This window comes from Sander vitreus, chromosome 2 (assembly GCF_031162955.1).
Source record: "Sander vitreus isolate 19-12246 chromosome 2, sanVit1, whole genome shotgun sequence".
Taxonomy (NCBI): Eukaryota; Metazoa; Chordata; class Actinopteri; order Perciformes; family Percidae; genus Sander; species Sander vitreus.
This window is the reverse complement of record NC_135856.1, coordinates 35,630,107-35,654,840: the sequence shown is the minus strand read 5'-3', so window position 1 is coordinate 35,654,840 and position 24,734 is coordinate 35,630,107.

Below are 24,734 nucleotides of genomic sequence, written 5' to 3'. Positions count from 1 at the left end.
TTATCACTTGCAAGTCATTCCACAACATGGCTACACCATGCATCAGTGAATCAGCCGTTCCCATTCAGGTCTGCTAGGCCCCTCAGTGCTTCAGAACAAAGGTCTCTTGGTTGTTCTTCACAGTTTAGAACACAGACTCACAAGCTCATTCTGCTGTCTTGGTTTCCAGGTTATGGAACAGTCTCCCCCTATGGGTCAGGTCAGTAAATTGAATGTTCCAAATCACATCTAAAGACCCACAGCATTTTATTGATGCTCATGCTTGTATGATTGTATTCATTCAAATATAATTTATTTCCTTTTATCCAGTGAATTTTTATTTGTCTCTTGTAATTTTTTAACCTGATTTTGAAGAGTCCTATTAAAACATTTTAGTTACTTATTTACTTTACTGTGTTTTCCATTTGCTTTCATTGTAAAGTTAGTTTTTTTATTAGTATTTATATGAAGTTATTATTCTATTATTCTTGCTTTGTTGTCGTATTTAATTCAATGGAATTGTTTTAATTTCTTGAGTTTTGGTTGGTTTGGTTTTAACTTTCTTTGTGAAAAGTGTGAAACAAATGAAGTTGTTATTATTGAGGCCATGGAGAGATGATGAGGTTCAGCGGAGTCAGTGTTGACTGACTGGTTATGTGCTAATAGGAATGTCTGATGTCCCAGACTTCAGGTCAGCTAGCCAAATTGCATTCATGTGTCTTTGCTGTTGCTAAATCCAAAGGAGGCCAGCAGTCAATGGAAAGTAACAAACCACCACAGTGTTTAATTCACACATAGGCTGCCTCTTTCAGTTGTAAAATATCATCCATAATTATTTCATTGCACCATTTGTATTGTTTAATTATAATTTACTTTCAAAGATTCAAAGAGGAAGTGAAGCATCTGTAATCTTGAAACCTGTTATCTTGGTTACAGATATTGTTCATTTCTCCCCAATTTCAGATCCCATTCTTGCTGGAACATGTCCGGTTATGTCTTATTTGAAAAAAGCCATGACATGAATTCATTATCACTTTACACTCACTCTTTTCTCCTCCTCTGTCTCTCGTTTATTCTCCTTTGATTTACTGCAGTGTGAGCAGGTCAGTCGCGCTGGCAATTTATTGGTCATTAGTTGCAATGTTGGCAGGTCTCACACTTCCTAATCCTGGGTGGCCCTCTTCCTACCTCTGCCTCCTTTAAAGTCAAACTCAGGAGTTTGTCTGAGGGTAAACCAATCTTAGCTTTTCTATTTCAAATTGTCACAATTGTTTTGTTTTTGTAATTAAATCCGTGGCCAGGTTGGCTCAGTGGGTAGAGCAGGCGCATATATACTGAGAGGTTTATTCCTCGACACAGAGGTCCAGGTTTCAAATCTGACCTGTGGCACCTCAGGCATCTCAGTGGCACAAATTGTGTCACAGTTGCTAGTGTGCAGACAAACATAGCTCTCTTCACTGTTGATTTACACTGCTGTCACAAAATGCAATACATTGATTTCTTGTATTCTACTAATTGCTAAAACAGAGCACTGTCAACGTTACATGTAGAGTATCATATTCTATGTAACCAGCTACAAAGCAAAGTAGGGGCATTATTATTTCTGTGAGACTGCACAAAAACACAAGAGGCCTCCCAAAGAACTAACCGATCTAGGACTTTAAGTGCATTGCCAAACTTATTTCCTTGTTTCTGGTTTGAAGATGAGATGTGTGTGACTCAAACACCTCACATTTACCAACAAAAAATACAGCGAAAGACCGTGCAGAACAATTTAGATCGTCCTGCCAACCTGTACACATTTTAACATAAAAGAAGGCTGTGACAATTTGTCAGTCTAAAGTCGTTAAAAGCTGCTGCTGTAGGTTCACTTCTGGGATTGTTCAGGTCCCGATGCAAATTCTTGAAAGTTGCACATAAACACACCCTCAACTCAAAATGTTGAGTCTGAAATTCAGAGAGTAGTAAAGCCCCAAGAAGCAGGTCAGAATAAACCTTGTGTCCGCCTTTTGTTTTTATTTTGCTCCAACAACAAGGCACTTCAACATAACATACTCGTTATACCAACTATAAAAGTGAGAAGTAGGATCCTTCGAATAGCACATGAAGGCAGCATAGGTTTTTCTGCTTAAAGTGTGAATGTGAAAGTTTCTGAAATTGCGGATAGAGGTCCAGACACACAGAGCCGACGGCCAAACGTCAGCAGAAAAGGCAGTTGGGCTGATCAGTCTCCCCAAACTGGTCAAAAAAATGCCTCAGAACACACCAAAGCGTTTCTGGTTTCTCTGGAAATTCAAAAACAGACTGTCATGGCGGCTTGTTCAGAATACGATCTCATATTGTACAAAATAGTTCACCAAAACGTGTTTCTGAAAACATTTTAAGCGAGAAATAGGCCATGCAGTTGCTAAATCTGTCTTCATTTCAGATCGACAAAGGTCAGTTTAAAAGATTTTCGTCAGATTTTGAGAGACTCTAGTCACGCTCATTCCGCTCCCCGTTTCCGGGTTAGCACTCCACCAATCAGATGGGTCATTTGAGTCCGACTGCCGGCAGTGCCCGCCCCGCCAATTATACATGTAAAATCGGCCAAAATGAAGGACGACGGCCCCTCGGACGGACGACAGCACGGAACACACCGAACAGACTCGAGTCACTGACCTCTGTCACTGGGCTCTGTGTGTCCGGGCCTTTAGAGACGCTGACTTACTGCGAAGGCCAAGAAGACAACAACTGTGACTTTTATGGCAGTTACACACCGGGCCGATAATCGACCGTTGGACAGTCTGGCGAGGTCGGCCTTCATTTTGGCCGACCTGACATGCTCAGTCGGAGACAGGGCAGTCAGGACTCACCCCGAAATGGCGAGCGGAATGAGCGTGACTAAGCCTCTCAAAATCATACGAAAATCTTTTAAATTGACCTTTGTCGATCCGAAATGAAGACAGATTCAGCAACTGCATGGCCTATTTCTCGCTTAAAATGTTTTCAGAAACACGTTTCAGTGAACTATTTTAGTACAATATGAGATTGTATTCTGAACAAGCCGCCATGACAGTCTGGCTTTGAAGTTCCAGAGAAAACCCACGTGACGCGTTCGTTCAATCAGCTGCCAGTTTTCATTTTTTGGGCAACAATACAGATTAGCGCCACTTGCTGTTATGGAGACGTATTACGTCTCGTCTCTTGGGTGTGTTCTGAGGAACTTTTTTGACCAACTCGGGGACACTGATCAGTCCAACTGCCTTTTCTGCCAAGGGTCGGCCGTCTGGTTAGTGTGTAACTGCCTTTAAACCACAACCTGCTCGCACTCCTCTCTCCTTTTTTCACTCCTCTCCTGCTGTGTTTTGTGTTCAAGCTGATGTTTACAGTTTTTAGTTTAAGTTGGCTGTTGGTCTTCAAGTTGAAGTGTTAATGTTACTGTACATTTGTGGAAAATATTAATAATAGGCCTACATACATTTTTTATTAAATATACTGCCAGACTGTGATATTGTGTTGTACAGTAATATGCTTTACTGTGCTTTTATATCCTAAATAATGGACTTATATTTCCCTTTTTTTGTTTTTTTTATGAGACATGTATAATTTACTTTGATTACAACATGAGGAAGACAGACCTAAGTTACTGGTTTTTATTTGTTTTTATTTTATTGAACCTCACTAATGAAGGTGCAAATATATAGTGGTTAAAAATATAGAAACTAAAAAACACAAGCAAAGCTCAAAGTATAAATATATAGCCTAACTATATAGGAGTTGGACCAACAGTGTATAGTTTTTATATGATAAATATCTTAAACAAAAAGTTGAAGCTCATAAAATAAGAGGCTAATTGTTCGAGGAAAATACACGTTTTTTTGACAATGTTGCTGCATGGTGTTTATTGTATTTTGACGAAAATATATCGCGTCTCAATAAGTTTTATATTTTTTCTGACAATGTTGCTACACAGAGTATTTTGACAAACAGGCTGAATAAGACATCTGTTACTAAAAGAATGCACGTTGCGTAGCCTATAATAATAATTGCCTATAATGTGGACAGGATCGGCAAAATAAATACTACATTACCGGAATTAGACGTTTGCACTTGCAATGTTGATTAGTTAGGCTATTTAAATATAAATAAACAACCTATACTTTGAGTTTACACGATTTTATTTTGTATTTTCTGCGTGCATTTCCTGTCCTGACAGTGGAGGTGTCCTTTAGCCTGACCCACATCAAGATGTTGGGTCTGGGAACCATTGGCAGGGCTCAATCCGAGGGACGGGATAAACGGTTGTCTTTCAAATTCCCTTTGCACTCATAGCCAACCAGAGCAACGCTAGCTGATAGATTAAATTTTTGCCGTATCCGGTCGGCAAAACTCCGAACACATCTTCCTTTTTTAAGAATGACTTCAGTGCTTAACTCCAAGTCTTCCAGAGTCGCGGCTAAAGGGTTGTGCGTCTAGATTTCTAGGCTAGGTGTCCTTGACAGTGGAGCCTGTACCGGAATAGATTCCACAGTGGAGGTCTGCAGCCAGACACTCTTGAAATAAACATGTATACCATTTGTGTTTGCATATAGGATGGTTGTGTGTGAGCATGTTTATAAATTTCAGTTCTTACTCTCACATAAATCATACATTAGAAACGTGCGATGACTTGAAAAAGCGCTGCCCATAGTTTGTCTGTGTGTCGACAAGGATGTCTGTGATGAGCAGCGGGTCCTCTGAATGAGAGAAAGACGTTTTTAAACTCTGTGTGTTCAGCTCAGTACATTTGTAGCTTCTAACTGAATCTCTGTGGGCTGAAGTTTAGTTTCTATGTTATATCTGCTTTATTTTGTTTCACATTTGCTTCTGGGAGTTGTTATGTTACTGCTGATGAAGACCCAACATTTGCTGATTTTGCCACTACATAATAAAAGCATTTAAATAACAAAATAACGGGGGGACTTATATTGTGAAGAATCTATAGAAAATGAAACCGTTTCACAGCCGCTGCTTTGAGCAAGCGCTGTGTTAGCCTGACAAGCCAGACCCACATCTAGATGTTGGGTCTGGAAACTCACCAGAGTTAGTTTTTCCAGCTCGCAAGCCAACTGAGAGTTGCTAGACTGACCCTTGCTGCAAATTACATTTGCTGCCACTAGGGTGTGTCCAGATTTCTATGGTGCTGTGTAGCTCTGGCAATGCGAGACTAATAATTAACAAAAGGAGACGACGTAAGAGCAGGAATATCTGTATTAATCCTTCATATTGGTGAATTTGGGGATGTTTTACTAAAAATAACAACAACAAAAAATTACTGTATACTGGCGGCTTCCTTTTCCAATCAACAGCAGAGAGCTCGAGAGCAGGCTGCACAGTAACAAAAACATCGACACATCACTAACAGTATATGATTATAACATCCAAAACACACAGTTTACTTTCGGTGGTTTTCTGTGACATAAGAAATACTTGAACAAACTGAACGATTGCGTAGTTCCGCTCACAGTTGAGTAGGTAGTCCTTAATGTGGCCCAGGACACATTACCATTCTTACGGCTATTAGAATGTGGACATTCTCGGCTCAAACCACCCCTGAATGTGGTTTTTGCGATCCAATCTCAATGCGTCCTGGAGTGTTTTTGCATTGCATTGTAAGTGCAATAAAAAGTTAAAAGCCAATTAGTACTACATCAATACTTTGAATGTGTGTGCCAGACCAGGATGGGAAATAAACTTTTTTACAATGTGAACATTAACCAGCCACTGACAGATATGTCAGTGGCCACTGACAGACAGCCAGATGAGTGGCTGGTACAAGTATGCTTAAAAAAAAAAAAAATCACTATCAGTCATTTTGGGCCGCAACGATCTCAAAAAAAGGTAGCGAAGTCCTGGAGGCACTGATTAATGATGAATATATACAATATATGAATATTTAAAACATACAATACCCTTTCCTTATAAGGGGATTGCTCAATGTCTTTCTTTACGTAGAATTACAATGTGCACTCCCAGAACTTGCTGCTTCTTTCTGTACTGAGCCAGTGTACAGAGCATCTTGGTCATTTCAAGGACTAACACTGTTGTAATTGTAAGAGTCAATCTAATTGTTTTTAATATACATGTATTTCAGGAAATTGTTTGAATTGTTTTAATGTTTTAGCCTCTTCCTTAATTCAATTTTAATCTCAAGAGGCCATCTTTGTTGCATAAAAAATAAAATAAAATGTCAAATAAAAAATAATTTAAAAATTATATTACAGATAGTATGGAAATAATACAAACATGTTTCTGGTTGTTGAGATGAACATTTTTACAAGTGAAAAGTCTTACTGGTGTTAAACATATTGTAAAACCTGACCTGCTCTGAGTGACTCACATGACATGTTTTTCTATCAACTCAAATATTGAATTTTTATATAGTAATGCTCAAACTCATTTTTATCCACAAACTGCAGGAATAACAGCAGACAACTGAGGTCAATGAATATGAATAAAGCAGATAATGACAAACATAATGAAAAATACAGATGAGGCAGTAGAAAAACAGGAGACTATTGACTGTTTCCAGAGCCTGAGGGAAAAAACTTCAGTCACCTTAAGTCTTTATCCTGGATTTGAGAACAGCAGAGGGTTCCTGTCTGCGGATATCAGGCAGATGGAATAAAGCCACGTATAACCCTGTGTAGCACTGATCTACCCGCTAGAGGCAAACAGTGTTGGACCTAATCTCACTACGTGGAAACAACACTGCTCCTGGTGATTCACGTCATGCTTTCACTCAAAGTGGAAAGAGACATTACCATTCTTCAACACCTGTGGGTCAGTGACACGCATCCAGCACACTTGACTCAAATGAGACTGTTGTGAAGAGATACAAATTATCCAACACTGGTAACTAATATCACCCACCAGAACACACACACACACACACACACAGCTTGCTATAAATCCCAAGACCACCCGGGTCTGGGCAGACCACCAGGCCGACCAGTCCAGCGCTGCATGTTTTTGATCAGTAGGTCTGGGAACACACATAAAACCTGGTAAAAGGTGGACACACACACATATGCATAGCAATAACACTGTCACACACACAGCTACACACAGGCACACACATGGACAATAATGGAGCCCTGGGTTTTAAGTTTTTATAGTTGTGTCTGGCTGTGAGTGCATATGTGTGTGTGTGTGTGTGTGTGTGTGTGTGTGTGTGTGTGTGTGTGTGTGTGTGTGTGTGTGTGTGTGTGTGTGTGTCACACACCATTAGGGCTGTGTGTGACTAATGGGCTGACTGATATAGGCACACACAGTAGGGGAGTGAGTGTGTGGATGTGAATTTGCATGCGGGACACCAGAAACACGTCCAGGGCTAATTAGAGTTCAGCTGGTAAAGGCTGCAGGCCAATGTTAAGATATATTTTTATTGAAGCTGCTACTGAAACTGTCATTGCTGTGGTGCAATAATGAGAAATTGGGTCAAAGTCTCTTTAAAATAATCTCAGGCACCATCTTGGTAATAAGCCTACTTCTGGGCAGTAAGTTTCTTTGTTTGTGATTAGAAAAACAAGTTTTCTGTTTCTTTAAATTCACCTGTATCTAAACAAAACAAAATCTAAACAGTATCTAAACAATAAAAAAATATATGTTATTACTAGGGCTGTCAATCAATTAAAAAATGTAATCTAATTAATTACATACTCTGTGATTAATTAATCGAAATTAATCGCATACATAATTAACGGTACCTGAACCGATACTTTTTAAGAAAGTAAAAAAAGAAAAGAAAAAAAAAAGGGTACTTAACAACAGTCGGTGACATTAAAGAACAGGCTTGTTTATTGCTAAGGCCATATGGTCAAAAGTAAATGATTTAATGATAATGTATAACAATAACTTATTTCACTAGTAAATTGCTGTTGAACGACAAAAACAACCACCAGATGGCAGAGCCGTGGGAACATATTTTGAATTGGGGGTGCTGACAAATTTTCCAGAGTGAAGTTTTCAGCCAAAGTCAACCACCACACACCAAACTGCATCCGTCACATTTATTGAACTGTATAGATATTCAATTCATTATAAATAGCCTATCCAAGACAATAATTAGCCAGCCATAGGTTACTGATCCCGAAACACCGGAAAATAATCCCGTTATCACTATTCAACCAAGTGAAATTTCTTTCATACCCATACTGTCAAGATGAAGACAAAATATCTCTATTTATTAAAACGAAGGCACTTTGTGGTGTCAAAACAGTACTAAGGCTTCGGTAATACAACAAGGTACACGCTCCAAAAGCAAAAAAACAAAAACAAGAATAAAGTCCAAAATCCAAGGCAGAACAAAATAAGCACAGTTAACGCACGATATAGGCACACAGCTATGACAATGGTACAGAATATGCCTACTACAAGCTCAAAAACGGAGCCACAAAACACAAGGGTATAAAACACATCACTGAATTATATCCAATCAAAGTGAAGCAAGCCAGTCTGCGGCTGCCCTGGTGCTGCTAGCTTGGCTTACAAGATTAGCTCCCTTGTCGTCTGTTGCTAGCAGGGACGCTGTGGCAGTGACAGGTGTAGAGGGTGCTGCTGCTACTTCTTTCGGTTACAGTTGCTGAGTTTTCTGCCTCCAGTCTTTTAGGCTTTTTAGCCTGTGGTTGATTTATAAAGAAATCCAAAATGCGCTTTTGTGCCATGGTTAGCTAACTTCTGTACTGTTGACCAGCTGGGAAAGTTTCCACAACTATCTTCGCTCATGAATGAGTGTCAGAGGTGCACAGCACGCCTTGCTCTTGGCAAAATCAGCAGATTCATTCTAATCAAATTATGTGTTTATCTCTTACTTACCAGATTTTAAAATGTCCATCCATCCATCTTCCATCCATCTTCATCCGCTTATCCGGGGTCGGGTCGCGGGGGTAGCAGCTCCAGCAGGGGACCCCAAACTTCCCTTTCCCGGGCCACATTAACCAGCTCCGACTGGGGGATCCCGAGGCGTTCCCAGGCCAGGTTAGAGATATAATCCCTCCACCTAGTCCTGGGTCTCCCCCGAGGCCTCCTCCCAGCTGGACGTGCCTGGAACACCTCCCTACGGAGGCGCCCAGGGGGCATCCTTACCAGATGCCCGAACCACCTCAACTGGCTCCTTTCGACGCAAAGAAGCAGCGGCTCTACTCCGAGCTCCTCACGGATAACTGAGCTTCTCACCCTATCTCTAAGGGAGACGCCAGCTATCCTCCTGAGGAAACCCATTTCGGCCGCTTGTACCCTGGATCTTGTTCTTTCGGTCATGACCCAGCCTTCATGACCATAGGTGAGGGTAGGAACAAAAACTGACCGGTAGATTGAGAGCTTTGCCTTTTGGCTCAGCTCTCTTTTCGTCACAACAATGCGATAAATTGAATGTAATACCGCACCTGCTGTGCCGATTCTCCCGACCAATCTCCCGCTCCATTGTCCCCTCACTCGCGAACAAGACCCCAAGGTACTTGAACTCCTTCACTTGGGGAGTAAGGACTCATTCCCTACCTGGAGAAGGCACTCCATCGGTTTCCTGCTGAGAACCATGGCCTCCGATTTTTATTATGGTTGTAGTAGTTTGTCCTTTCGCTAGGGGTGCTGTAGCACCCTCTGCACCCCTAGTTCCCCGTGGCCATGCCAGATGGAAAAAGGACATTTACAATAACTTCAAATGTACCACTAAGCTGTAGTTTACCAGTTTCATTGAACTGCACCCGTCTTTGTTGTTCCTCTGACGGCAGCTGCAGATTGATACCAGTGTTGAATCCTCTACAGTAAAGCACAGTCAAACTTTACACCGTTTAGCGTTAGCTGTCAGCATTTTAACCGTGTTTAATCCAGCTACTAGCTAGCGGTAGGCTAACGTTAGCTGCTGTCGAGTATAGTGTTAACTAGCGTCACGTGCAACGGTGTTTGTGTTGCCGGTATCGTCTGTTTCAGAGCATCAGAGAGAAGCGCAGATATATCAGTGGCACCAGATTTCGGTAGCCAGGGTTGGCAGGAAAAAGATTTTTACAAGTAAATGTTCCAATTAATGATCCAGGCAGCACATTCTCGTCTCCCTCCTTCATTTTACAGTCGAATGGTGGCTAGAACGGGTCCGGAATGGATTAATCTGCGTTATTTTTTTTAACGCGTTATTTTTTCTCAGATTAATTAATCGAAATTAACGCGTTATTTTGACAGCCCTAGTTATTACACATTGGTAAATTCTAAACATGTCTGCAGTGAGGTTAAATTTGATCGTCATAACTGATTGTTCATTAATATGCAACAGCTAACTGTATTAGCTACACACAACTACTATGTGTGTCCAATGTGTATGCATGACAGTAGTAAAATAAAGCGGAGACAACAAAACGTGTCATAGTTTTATGTTTCTGTATATGTTCTGTTTCCTGTTTTATTTTGAAGTCTCTGGTTTTCTGTCTGGTCTTGTCTGGTTTACTTCCTGTCTTTAGTTTTCCCGCCCTTGTGATTGTCTCATGTGTTTCACCTGTTGTGTCAGCTGTCCCTTGTTTCCTCATTACCTAGTGTATTTAGTCTTTGTGTTGCCCTTGTCTGTTGTCAGGTGTATTCTGTTGTTGTGTGTTCTGGTAGTGAGTTTGTTCATGGAGTCTCTGAGTTCCAGTTTTTGAGATCCTGTTCTGGAATTAGTTTTTGCCTGTTGCATTCTGGACTCTTTTTGGTATGTACTTCATTTTTGTTTGTGAAATAAATCCTCAAGCAACAAACTTCTGCCTGCTCTCTGCATTTGGGTCTTACATTCCCTGCAACTTGTGACAAAACGTGTTTCTGAAAACATTTTAAGCAAGAAATAAGAATCTGTCTTCATTTGAGATTGGCAATGGTCAGTTTAAAAGATTTTTGTCAGCTTTTGAGAGCCGTCAAGCCAAGCTGGCTGCTCCTGATTTGCATAAGGTTGCCTGGATTCAACTATGCAAATGAGGAGCGGGCGACTTCTTAAAAGTCCCCACGACACTACCAGAATGCATTGAAAGGCTGCTCCCATAGAAATGAATGGGAAGCGTGGAAATGACGCTGACAATGGCCACGTACCATTAGAGTGAAAGCGTTCGTCCAAGCAGGTGCAGCCATTGTGGTTGTCGGAGGGCGTAGACTGTTTTCTTTGCTTGTCAGTGGTCATTGAGGAGAAATTGATAACTGCTAGTGGCAAGCCCATCAAGTGTCCAATGGTGGGAAGTGGGAGATCCTCCTGTTCAAAAACGCCCCCTGTGGACATGTACCATGAGAGAGAGAAATAGAAAGAGGCCGGTGCTGAGATCAGTGTTTGGATTAAGATTTCTTGCAAAGCTTAATTATTTTTGAATTAAATAGCTGAATATTTGTTTCAGGTTCAAAGCTGAAGATGTTTTGTTGTTTTAATATAATTTATCTTTGTGCTATAAAGTTATAGGAGTCACAAAACCAGCTGGAAAGTATCAAATAACAAGAGTTATCTTAAGACACTTTACAGATAGAGTAGGTCAAGACCACACTCGATACTTTACAAAGACCCAACAATTCCAATAATTCCCCCAAGAGCAAGCATTTAGTGCAACAGTGGCAAGGAAAAACTCCCTTTTAGGCAGAAACCTCGAGTGGTGGGGAAAAACATACTTTTAGGCAGAAACCTTGGACAGATCCAGGCTCTTGGTGGGCGGTTGTCTGCCGGTTGGGGGTATAATGAACAGTGGCAATTATATAACCATAAAGATAATGCAACTATGACTAGAAATAGTAATTGTAGCAGGGCACTGCGGGGCGTAGCAGGGCATAGCAGGATGCTGAGCAGGACCACGGCGGCAGCTGCAACCATGATTTAGGTGCCACCCTTATCCAAGGAAAACTGCGAGGTGAAAAAACATAAGGACTATGGGGAATAAGCTCCCCGGAGCTAAGTTAGTAACAAGCATTTCTGGGACATGAATGCACACAGATGGAAAGAGAGGAGAGAGAAGCTCAGTGTGTCAAAGGAAGTCCCCTGGCAGTCTAGACCTATAACAGCATAACTAAGAGCTGGTCCATGGCAAACATGAGCCAGCTCCATAAGGGTTGGTAGATGAATCTGACGACTATGAATTGGAGAAGAGAAGGGGTGCTGTGTTTATAACAATACACCCTCCCCTGCTGAGAGAAAACTCTAATTAGTGTTTTGTCATCAAGTGTTTTTGGGAGAATTGGGGTCAGTATGCAGTGTATATTTGAAAGATATTTACATGTTTAAATTATGTGTTTAACACTATAAAATATATTATTTACATGAAAGGTGGATGTCATGTCTAGCTCCCGCTCATATAGTTATGTTTTGTTTCATGTGTATTTATGTATGTTTCCCTGTGTGCGTCTCAGAGGAGCTGATGCAGCTCAGCTGTGCTTGGCTGTCCCCGAAGGAGAGAAAACAGAGGATTTGAGAATGCATCAACTGCTCTTAGCTTTACCACTCTATCGTACAATGTCCAGTAAAAGGCCAGGCTCATCAGTGAAAGAGGGTCCTGGTGAGCCAAATCATAGTATGTATCACCCTCTGCCAATCTCACAGGTAGTGATGGTGGATTATCCCCCTACCTGAACCTCTAGAGACCACTGATCATACCAAGCTCCTCTGGCGAGTAACCTACCACACCACCCTGGTAGCCATAACGTTCCCCAACAATCATTTCCACACACAGGTCATGAAGGAGTACATCAAATCAGCACTAGCTTCTAGAATCATCCATCCCTCTTTGTTCCCTGCTGAAGTAGGGTTATTCTTCTTCCATGAAGGACAAGACTTTTAGTCCCTGCATGGACTACCGCAGTATGGTGTCAGGTTTATCTCCCGAGCGCCATAAAACATGCTCACGAGCAAATTATATAATTTTACATATTAATACCTTTTATTTAATGCCTTTCATGAAACCCAAGAACACTTTACAGAATTACTGGGGCTATGCTAAGCTCAGGGAGGTTGTAGACTTTGGTGAACAGGTGGTGTTTGAGGAGTTTTTTTAAATATGTCCAGGGATGTAGCATTGTGCATAACTGCAGGGAGGGTGTTCCAGAGGGATGGCTGTAAAAATAAAGGCTCTGTCTCTGAAGGTACAGAGTCTGGTGTGGGGAATGAGAGCAGGCCAGCGTCTGAAGACCGCAAAACAATGGTAGGGGAAACAATGAAAGCATGAATAGGGTTTCTGCCACGGAGTCAGAGTGATGGCCGAAGTCTGGAGTCCAGGATTACACAAAGATTGTGGACCTCAGAGGATGGGCAGAGTGCACCCGTCAACATCCAGGATTAGATCGCCAACCTTCTAGAGCAGTGCCTTGGGGGCCACAAACAAGAGCTCTTTTTTATTACTGTTTAGTTTGAGTAGGTTGGTTGACATCCAGGCTTTGATGTCCTGCAGACAGTTGAACAGGGGGAGAGGGGGAAGCTGAGCGCATGGTTTGGTGCTGATATAGAGCTGTGTATTATCGCCGTAGGAGTGGAAACTGAGACCATGTTGCCGGATAATCTGACTAAAGGGGAGCATGTAGATGGTGTAGAGGATGGGTCCAAGCACAGAACCTTGAGGCATGCCTTGGTTGACTGGAGCAGGGTCGGAGCAGGAGTTGCCAATGGTGACAAATTGCTTCCTGTGTGAGAGGTAAGACTGAAACCAGGAGAGAGCTGTTACAGCGATACCAAGGTGATGGGATAGGCAGTTAAGGAGAATGGTATGGGAGATTGTGTCAAAGGCTGCAGAGAGGTTGAGAATGAGTATGCTGATGTGTCCAGAGTCAGCAGTGGTGAGTAGATCATTTGTGATTTTGATGAGGGTGGTTTCTGTGCTATGAGGTCTGAATCCTGACTGAAGGGGTTCATAGAGCTCATGGTTAGACATATGCTGATAGACTTGAGCGGCAACTGCTTTTTCCAGGATTTTACCTAAGAATGGAAAGTTGGGGATCGGCCGGTAGTTGTTTGCATCCTCTGGATCCGAACGTGGCTTCTTAAGGATAGGGGTGATTGAGGCAGTTTTGAAGTGGGTGGGTACGACGCCAGATTCCAAGGAGCAGTTGACATCCACCATGATGGGACACAGGACAGGCTGACATGCTTTGACCAGGGCTGTAAGCAATGGATCCAGGGAGCAGGTGGAAGCCTTTGCTTTTGTGACCAACTTGGTCACTAAAAGGTCGTCCACAGGCATGAAGGAGGAGAGGCAGCGCTTAGGCAGATGAGCAGGGGAGGGAGCAATGTCCTGTGGCATTAGAACGAGAGGGGGCTGACACCAGGAGTTGCTGATGGATAAGATCCAGGAACTTGGTGCAACAATCATGTTCACCTGGAAGTTGATGGTGGTCAATGAGGCGTAGCAGGCGGTTATTAGTAGAAAACAGCATTCTGGGGTGGTTTTGTTGGTTGCCAATGAGGGTGGTGTAGTAATATGTCTTGGCTTTGGAAACCGCTTCTTCGTAGGAGCTCACATGTTCTTTGTAGGCCTCCAGGTGGACAGTGAGATCAGTTACATTTTATAAAGTCTCTCCATTCGACGATCAGAGGCTTTCATGGAGCGAAGTTCGGCGGTGTACCAAGGAGCTGAACAGATGAAGGAGACAGAACTCAGGTCCTATTCATGCACAAATGGAGAGATGTCAGACTAAGTGGGCTATGAGTGCTAGACAGGCCAGTCGAACGACGAACGCTGTGCAACCAATAACCAGTAACATAGCTCAAACACGGTGTTCGACTGATCGTGACTGTTTTCCCAAGATGGCGCCCGCATTTAAACATGAACGCTACTGTCTGTATAATCCATCTTTTTAATAAACTGTCTGTACACTTATAAAGTTCTCAATGCTTCGGTTTATATGTAGGGACCCTCATTATGCTACCGTTGAAGTGTGGTACGATTTTGAGCATTGTTAGTGGTGTAGAAATGGCGATTTACCCTCTGCTCCGAAAGGTAGCGTTAGCAGCTAACCACCGGTTTGTGCTAGCTTGTTTCAAGCTAGAAACTCATTTGATTAGCATGAATGAATGAATGTTTTAAGGTATTTTTGCGGCTTGATTGTAAACAACTTAAAAATAAATAAATGCTTTTAAAGAAGAATATTTTGTCAATTGAGTCAGCGTTTTCATTGAATAAAGAGAAACACTGAAAAGAAGGATAATGGTACAGTCTACATGCTTCACTAATGATAATATTAAGGCTTTCCTCTGTGTACACATATCCTCTACAAGTATAATTGTGGCTGTACTATTTTTTATGTCCCCTTCAAAAATTGTTCTTCAGAAATTTTATGTTTATTGTCTAACAGTTGGGGGGAACTGTTAGATGAGATATACGCCCATGAGAAAGAGATGAGTAGCTCAGACATGAAGGAGGTGGAGGATTTAGTGGAACGATATATAAGGACAATCTGAAGTGGAGCCGACCCAGTTAGACTGAACACAAGGCATTCCAGAGAGGTGACACTGAGTACTGAAAGCTCTTTGACCAGGAAGTCCTTTCGGTGTATCACAGCAAGCCCACCACCACGGCCCTTAGAGCGGGGCTTCTGGATTTACACATAGCCGGGTGGGGTGGCTGTAAGAAGTGCTTTGTTGTTAATAGAGCAGGAATTTTGCAGAATAAATGAAGCAGTAGTGTTTGTGGATGCTGAGCAAGAGGGGTTGGGAGGAATGACACTGTCAACAGATACTAAAGGTCTTAGGTTGCCAGACTGTACGTGTGGTTTGCTGTGATGACGACAATGCTGTGGGATCGAAGCGTCGGATGGCATGATCAGAGTAAACAAACTTGCAACTCTAAGCCCTGTGCACATAACAAGGACGATGCAGGAGTCCGAGGGATTTTATGTCGGCAATGCAAGCTGGAGCGACGTAGCAGATGAGGATGAGAAGTTGCAGTGAGGAATATTTAAGAAGCACCATTTTCAGCAGTGCAGAGAGGCAGTGGCCAACACTAACGTTAGCTGTAAGCGTTCATTATTGGGGTTGACAGTAGCTCAGTCCGTAGGGAGTAGGGTTTGGAACCGAAGTGTCGCTGGTTCAATATTCCAGTACAGACCAAAGTACGGAGTGTGGACTGGTAGCTGGAGAGATGCCAGTTCACCTCCTGGGCACTGCAAAGGTGCTCTTGAGCAAGGCACCGTACCCCCCCCCTAACCACTCAGGGCGCCTTTCTAGCACTCGCAGCCCACTTACTCTGACATCTCTCCATTTGTGCATGAATAAGCATGTGTGTATTTCAGGCCTGTGTGTAGTGTGTTCTAACAAACAGAGTGTAAATTGTAATTTCCCCACTGGGGATCATCAATTAGGCCCTGTTTACACGATGACGCTCGCGGGTGAAAACAAAAAAATATTTGATCGGATGTGCCTTTCGTTTATATGGCGACGGCGTTTTTGGGGCTTAAAAACGCAAAAAAGTGAAACCACCCTCCAGAGTGGAAATCTTAACGTTCCACCATCGCGTTACCGTCTAAAGGGTAAAAACGCGTCCAGGTAGTCTGTTGTTATGGAGTAGGCTACAGAAATTATAGGCTCCTGTTATCTAAAAGATTTTCAATGTAATGGCTCAATATTTAAATGATTTCAACAATGTGGATAAGGTTGTTATAGTTCGATGACCATATGTAGGCTATTCATTTGAGCCAGAGTAGCCTACAATGTTGTGGATGAAGAGAAAGAGGGAAAGCGAGTGCCAGCAGGCAGAGGAGGGTCTGCTTCAGCCTCCTCTGCCCGCTGGCCGCTGCCACTAAAGGGCTGCGAGGCTCAGGATATTGGTAGTGCTCCCGTGGGTGCTGTGCTGTGGCTTACCACGGTCGACTGTGCCGGTCATCATCAGACAAACATGCAACTCCACCTCCTCGTCTTTCCAGACAAGCTTTTGTTGTTCGCTTCGACATGTTTTGGTTTCGCGCTACTAAGGAGAGAAGTAGAAGGAAGGTTCTACGTAGGCGCGCGGCCTTGGTGGGGTTGTGTGGCAGTGCAACCTAGCCACCTGGCGTGCATACTACATCGAATTTCACACACTTTTGCGTCACCATATGCACGTAGATTTCCCCCCCAAAACTCTCGTCTAAACGCGGAATACAAAGTGAGAACGCAACGCTGCTTTTGCGTTTTCTCTTCAGATCGTTTCCGTCTAAACATAACCTTAATTGCTAGAGCCGGGAACAGTGCTAACACAGCTCAACAGGGAACAAATGTGCTCGGCGAGCCGTTAGTCATTGGAAGCTAACAAAAGCTAGTCAGCGTAAGCAAATAACCGACGGATGTCTCTAAGCTACTAAGTATCGGCAGAGACGGGGAGTACATGTAGTTGAAAGAGTACGGTAGTAGTGGCAGACGAAGGTACAGTCGGGAGTTTGGATGGAGAGTCCACTAAAGTCAACTGCAGTGTGGAGGGAAGAAACTATCACTCCTTAAAATGTATAGGTTAAGTCGAACACCAGAGAGCAAAAATAATTTCATACAAATTAGAAATAAATGTACTGTTGAAGGCTAAGGCGGTCTATTTCCAACAGCAGATTACCAACCAAAAGACATTATGGCAGACCACTGGCGAAAATGAGAAGAAAAATGTCAATATTCAAATTTCCCTACAGGGTACTTTTATCTTAGATTCAGAAAGGATTACAAGTGCTTTCAATGACTATTTTGTATCATCTGTTAAAGAATTGGCAACAAATTTCACCAATCCCTCCTCCTTCTCACCTGTTCTGATCAGTTCTCATTTTCTGAGATCTCACAGAACGAGGTGATAAAAATACTGCATTCACTAAAAAACTCTCATGCCCATGATACTTATGGTGTAAACACTTTCTTTTTAAAGACTCATGCTGATAGCCTCATACCTCTCTTTCAGCACTTAATCTTTGTATCAGGCTTTATCTTTCCCACTGACTGGAAAACAGCACAAATCACTCAAATTTTTAAATCTGATGATCTTACTCTTGTCTCAAACTACAGACCTATAGCAATACTCCCAGCAATGTCTAAGTTGCTTGAAAAAGCCTTGGATAACCAGTTAAGTTTTTACCTTGAAACTAACAACTGGCTCAGTGAATGTCAACACGGTTTCATGCTAAGAGATCAACCATGTCGGCTTAACTACTTTTCGCTGAACAATTACGTGACTCTCTTAACAAAGGTCACATCACTGGAGCTATTTTTATTGATTTCCGTGAAGCCTTCGACACAGTGAACCATCAGATCTTGCTTAACAAACTTCACTCATTTAAATTGTCTGTGTTAGAAACGCTTTCTTCCTACCTGACAAACAGGTTGCAAGCTGACAAAATTAATCATGCAACATCCCAAGCTTTAGTCTGTGATATGGCAGTTCCACAAGGCAGCATTCTTGGACCCTTACTTTTTATTTTATATATCAGTGATCTCCCTCAAGTGTGTAAACACTCAAAATGCTTACTGTACGCTGATGATACTGTGATTTTTCTCTCTGACTCAAATCATAAATTCCAAATTATCATCTGATCTTATAAATCTTATAAATATCTTGGTGTGCTACTTGATACACACCTTACATACCGGGAACACATTTCTAACTTAACAAAAAAGCTGAATCAGAAACTTTATGTGTATAACAAGATTAGATCATCTTTCCTTTTCTGTTTCTGAAACCTACCTACATTTTCGTTTCGTTTATTTCACACATCATCCAATGATTTCAGAAGGTACAATGATCATGTGTAGGCCGCCTGAAATGGGGAACCCCAAATAAGCTACTAAAAGCTTTTCGGAGGGGCCCCGAGTGAAAGTCAAGGTTTTCTTTATATCTAGTGACAGTGATCATGTCGTTAGTTCAGATAAGTACTGGTAATCTAGCTAGATCTAGAAATAGAAGGCATCATGCTAGCTATGGGCAAACATTGCTGTAGCTAACTGTCTAAACTTGTGAAAAGCTGAACAGCATCCCCGTCCAAGCTGTGTTTCACTTTCCCTCCAATATTATTATACACATAATAAAGACACATGGACTCGGTCGAGACCAAAAGCTATATTTTGCAACACCAGTGGCACAGACCGAGACCATAAACAGTGAACAGAGATGGGGCTTTCGTCTGTCGTATCCCCAACATGACGTAATGCAATGCATTGTGGGGGAAAAGAGAATCATTGCAAACCGCTGTAAAATAGTACTACTTCTTCGGATTTTATTCCGTTTTGTGATATCCATTGTATTTGATGTTGATGGGTAAGCGCCAATTCATTAGAAAATAAACCCTTCAACATGGGCTTTAATGAAACTGTCTTACCGCTGCTGCCGTACAGTATCTTCCTTGAACATACGCTCCAGAAGCAAGCACCCAGCTCCCTCAATTTGAGGCACCAAGTGCCAAACGGCTTCCCGTCTCCACCCTTTTCCTCTTGTCCTCTATTCATGCCCAGCACCATTTGTTTTTATCTACATGCTCCAAGTTTGATAAACTTTGCCTCTATTTTTTTTAGCCGCGTTACCACGGAGACCACACCACACTCTCACTTTTCGGCAAAGACCCGCCCTACTTTGCATCCGATTGGCTAGAACTTGTTTCATTGGTAGGTGGAAGTTCGATGATTGGTTAAACCCAGCACATCAAAAAAATCCCATGTGGACTTTTTCATTTATTTATTTTTCTAAAATAGTCATACGCCACAAATCCGGCACCAGGCCCGAGTACTTTAAGCCCTGCGTTAGTTAGAGCTGCGTTGGTATGTGAAATCAATTGACTCAAAACTATTAAACCGCATGAAAGTTTTGGGTTTTTTCCCTCACGGCCGCACGCCGGCGATCCGGCACGGTGCCGGAATACTCTAAGCCCTGCATAACACAAGCACAATCACGCTGAACACGCTAAGTTTAATGTTCGATATTAAGCCCAAACAATAGGCCTCCAGCCTCGCCTCATGGAAACAAAACTTCCGCAGAACCTGCCTAACCAACACTAATCCCTGTTTATCTTCTGAAGCTGTGCCAGGCTCGAGGCAACTTACAGGCAACACATCAGCGGCCAAAATCCTGAAACGCCAGCCCCCTTTGGAGAACGCCGTCTCCGCCCAGGATTGACAAACAAAACAAAAAAGGCAAAACAATAAATTAGTGTCCGAAGGAAAGGCTGATTAGGCCCAGCTGGACACTACCCTATCTAGACTGAGGAAGCAGTTTCACCATCACACACAAGCAAAACCACAGAGGCAGCACACAAGGCTATATAAAAATATCAAACAGAAAGACTTACCGTAACAGACAATGAAAACATGCAATCACAATGTATCATAACTTGAAAACAAAACCTACCGAACCTAACCTATAAAAAATCCTAAATCCAAAAACTGTTACGTCCCTATTGTGTCCAGGTGTGTGTAGGACACAAACAATTTAATAATAGACCCTGGAGAAGGAAAAAGGAAAGGCAGAAATGCTTCCAAGTTAACTTAAAAGATTTATTAAACCAACTAATGAAATAAACACAAAACAATCTTCAAAAGGAAGACGATTGAAACTGCCACGAACAACGCCACTGGCCACCCGCACCGGTTCCTGTCAGGCTTCCGCAGGTCTGCACACACTTGCTCTGGTTTTCTGGCTCTCCGGCTCACACAGGCTTCCACTGAAGCCCCATCCTCCTGTCACTGGCTCACTTAACGCCTTCCATGATCATATCATAATCAGCTTCAGCTGCGGGAGTGACGCAACGCGCACACCTGAAGAGAGCAGACATAAAAGAAAACACACAAAACAAAACATGGCATGTAACAATTATTATGAAATTATTTGCTCTGAAACTGTATTTGATGTTGTTTAATGTTGAAAAGAAATAACTCAATTAAACTAAGTGGCTTAACCTGGGTTATTTGTGTCTAATTATAAATGAAATAGGAAACTCATTCTTTATGTTGTCCTGCTAATGTAACACTTGAATACTTTAATAAAATACTTCAGTGAAACTTTAGTTCAAGTTAACTTGGATGGGTATAATAAATGTCCTATTGTGATGACAAATATTAATCTCAAAATCACCTCATCCCTGCTACTGAGTCTAAATATAATCGCCCAAATCTGGGGTTGGTTATAGATCCATGGCAGTGTGTACATTAAAATATACCCTCTCACTGTGTGTTTTCACTTCATCAAAGTTGTAGGATCATTTGGTCGCCTAAAAATGTCATGTTCAGTGTTATGCCAACCAAGCTAGCTAGATACCGCCAGCGTTAGCTGGTAATTTAAGGACGATTTTCCGTACTGCCTTACATGCAGATGATTGGCAGCAGTACAGAGAGGTCTGCGTTAAATCTCCACTAGAAGACTCGCTTTAGAAGGGTTGAAAATCTGCAACCCTGCCTTTAGCGTGTAGCTTAGCGCAGTGCCATTGCAACCATAAACAACACTGGCTTGGCTGCGTTATCCTCCCCAGCTCCACCCTCTCATTAAAAATTGTCACTTATCCGTACGCTATTAGCATATATGTTAAATCTAAATGTTATATCTAAATGTAAATGTTAAATCTAAATCTAAATGTTAAATTTATTTGATTTGAAGCCACTGCAGAATATTTTCTAAATATTTAGCTTTACACTTTAGATATAACATTTAGATTTAACATTTAACATTTAGATATATATTTAAGATTTAGATTTAGATATAATATTTAGATATATATTTAAGATTTAGATTTAGATATAATATTTAGATTTAACATTTAGATATAAATTTAATATTTAGATTTAGATATAACATTTAGATATAAATTTAACATTTAGATTTAGATATAACATTTAGATTTAACATTTAGATATATATTTAACATTTAGATTTAGATATAACATTTAGATTTAACATTTAACATTTAGATATTATATATATATATATATATATATATATATATATATATATATATAATTTCTGTCTCAAATGTGAGGAAAATGTGCTAAATGTGAGGAAAGTGAGCTAAATGTTGAAAATGTATCAGCTAAAAAATTGTAACCGAACTTTTACATTCGACACCCCATAAACAAGCGGATTGGTTTATAAATCAGTCACACTTTGGCGAGCGCAAATGAAATGCTGGAGCTGGAAGACCCGCCTGCGGGTTCTCGGTCAGCGACAATAGCAACGGGGAGAGAGAGTTGTGAATAAGGGAACCGTTAGTCCGGTCTGCTTCACACTTGGTTTCCTGGGTACCCAATGAACTTGACATTTGGAATTTGTAGCACTTTAGACAGCGTTGCATATTGGATATTAATAAACTGTGAAGTTATTTTGGGGTACAATGGTTCTGGAGAAAGCTACAAGCAGCAATGCCACAGGCCAAGCTATCGATCCGTTCCAAACAGGTGCATTCTTTACTGGCACTGTGCACTAGCAACATCAATTATGTGACCATTCCCTGGTAATCATTTATTTGACTTTGAAATGTTTCCCCTAGTTCCCTACAAAGAATCCTGATTTTTTTTTTTCCAGAGGGCCAAATCCAAGACGGCCAATTGCACCATCTTGAAAAATTAACTTTTGAACCAGAACACCTAGAATCATGCATAAATAAACTTTTTTTAGTAAGTCGACTACAAGGATTGTAAATCTGACATCAGTTTGATGTGATGGCCACCATCCAGTACAGTTAAAACGTGACTTTTCAACGGCAAAGGTAAGATGTGGTGTTTGGGGTTTGCCATTTTTACAGTATGTAGGGAAGGAGAATAACAATGGTAAACTATAGCTAAATAATCACAAATCTATGCCTACCAAACATGTATGGTTTAGTAATGAGGAGTAAGAGGAGGAGGAGGGAGATGATAATGTACAAGGGTGGATTCATCGGAATCTGATGATTCAGAATCTAGTGAGGCAGAATGCTCTGATTCGGACTGATCATATGACACGTTTTGAATGTTGTGTCCTTGTTAAACTACTAAGTTATTGAAAAGAGCTTATTTTGAAGTATAATTAGTTCTCTTGTCATGCATTTATCATATTTTACTGCAAGAGATCATTATGGAAGTAATTTGTTTAAAGTAGTCCTACAACAGTACCAAGGTAAAATGGGTTTTGATATTACCATCGTTTCAGTGACCATAATTATGAAATGAAATGAAATTATAATAGCTAAAGTTTACCATTGTTATTTTACTTACTTGCCTTCCCGTTCAAAAGGTAGGCTACGTTTTCACTCTTCTGGATGGTGGCCCACCCTCTATACTTTAAAGCTAGTGTGTAGTTTCTGTCCCCCCAATGAGGAATTCTAAGTAATGACAACAAAACTGTTGGCGCCTCCCCCCCTCCTCCACACAGTTGCTAGTAGCCAAGGAGGACACAGACGATTAAAAAAACATGATGTACTCTTCAGACGAGGTCATTATCTTCACTTGAGTTTCTGCACACGAAAGTCGCTGACAACACAATCGTCTGAACATAGTCATACTGAGAAATACAGAGAGTTGTGTGGAGCTGATAGTCTTAATTAGCTTTGTAGCAACTCATTTGGCAATGGCTTGAATGTAACGGACGTTCATTAATATCAGAAAGTTATGCACTAAAGCTGTAATACTTTAATTTTCACAAAAGAAAATCTTTATACATGATTCTAGGTGCTCTGGTTCAAAAGTAAATTTTTCAACATGGCCCCAGCGGTCATCTTGGATTTGCCCCTCTGGTCCTTTGGGAGGGACCTGGGGGCTAAATGTAAGGTCTATAGAAGTCAAATCAATCATAAATACACAATAATAGAGCTGCAAAGATTAATCGATTAATCAATAAGTTGTCAACTATTACATTGATCACCAACTATTTTGATAATCGAGTAATCGGTTTGAGTACATTTTAAGAAATAAAAGAAGAACATTTTCAGATTCCAGCTCCTTCATGTGAATATTTTCTGGTTTATTCACTCCTCTGTGACAGTAAACTAAATATCTATGAGTTTCCAACAAAAACAAGACATATGAGGACCTCATCTTGGGCTTTGTCAAACATTGATTGACATTTTTCACTATTTCAATCAGGAGAGACTTCCTTGCAAATATGAAAAGACTTATTGTAAATTACATAACCAAAATATGAAATGTACAAAGTCTTTGGAGATTAGACTCCATCGTAACAATATGTTTTAAAGGGGTAGCGAAACCCAGACATATCCCCTGATGGAGTCTAGACACTGGTGGTGGTGATGAAGGAGCACAGGAGACCAAATCGAAAGTGCCAAGGGGGCGGTCAGCTGATGAAGACCCAGGGTATCATGGGTGAGACGACCGGTGGTTGAAGGGGAGGAGGCGAGTGAAAAGTGAATGCCTAGAAACAGCTGATCAACTAGGAGTGATGTAAAAACTTCCTGAAAGAACTTACGCTGAACTCCATTTTCTGACATTTTATAGACCAAATAACTTATACAAATACAAATAACAACATTGAAAAAATCTTTAGTTAAAGCCCTAGTCAATAACCTCAACATCTCTGAACTCCACCGTCCTAGCTCTCCAAGCTTTCCCTGACACAGCTGTAGACTGATTGAGACTGGAGGAAGATCTGGACCAGACACACCTCTCAACTTTGCAACTGCGCTCCCATGGCAACCACCTGAAGGCAGAGATGGTGACTTTGTCATAGTACCATACAGTATGTGATGATTTATGAGTGTCTGCAAATTCCAACAATTCATCTGTTAGTTGAAAGCCAGCCACTGTTGCTTTGTTCAATAATTCCAATTAACTCACTGTATAATTGCAAATGCCTGGAATTAATTCAAATATGCTTTTTTGATTATTCTGCCTTTTAACT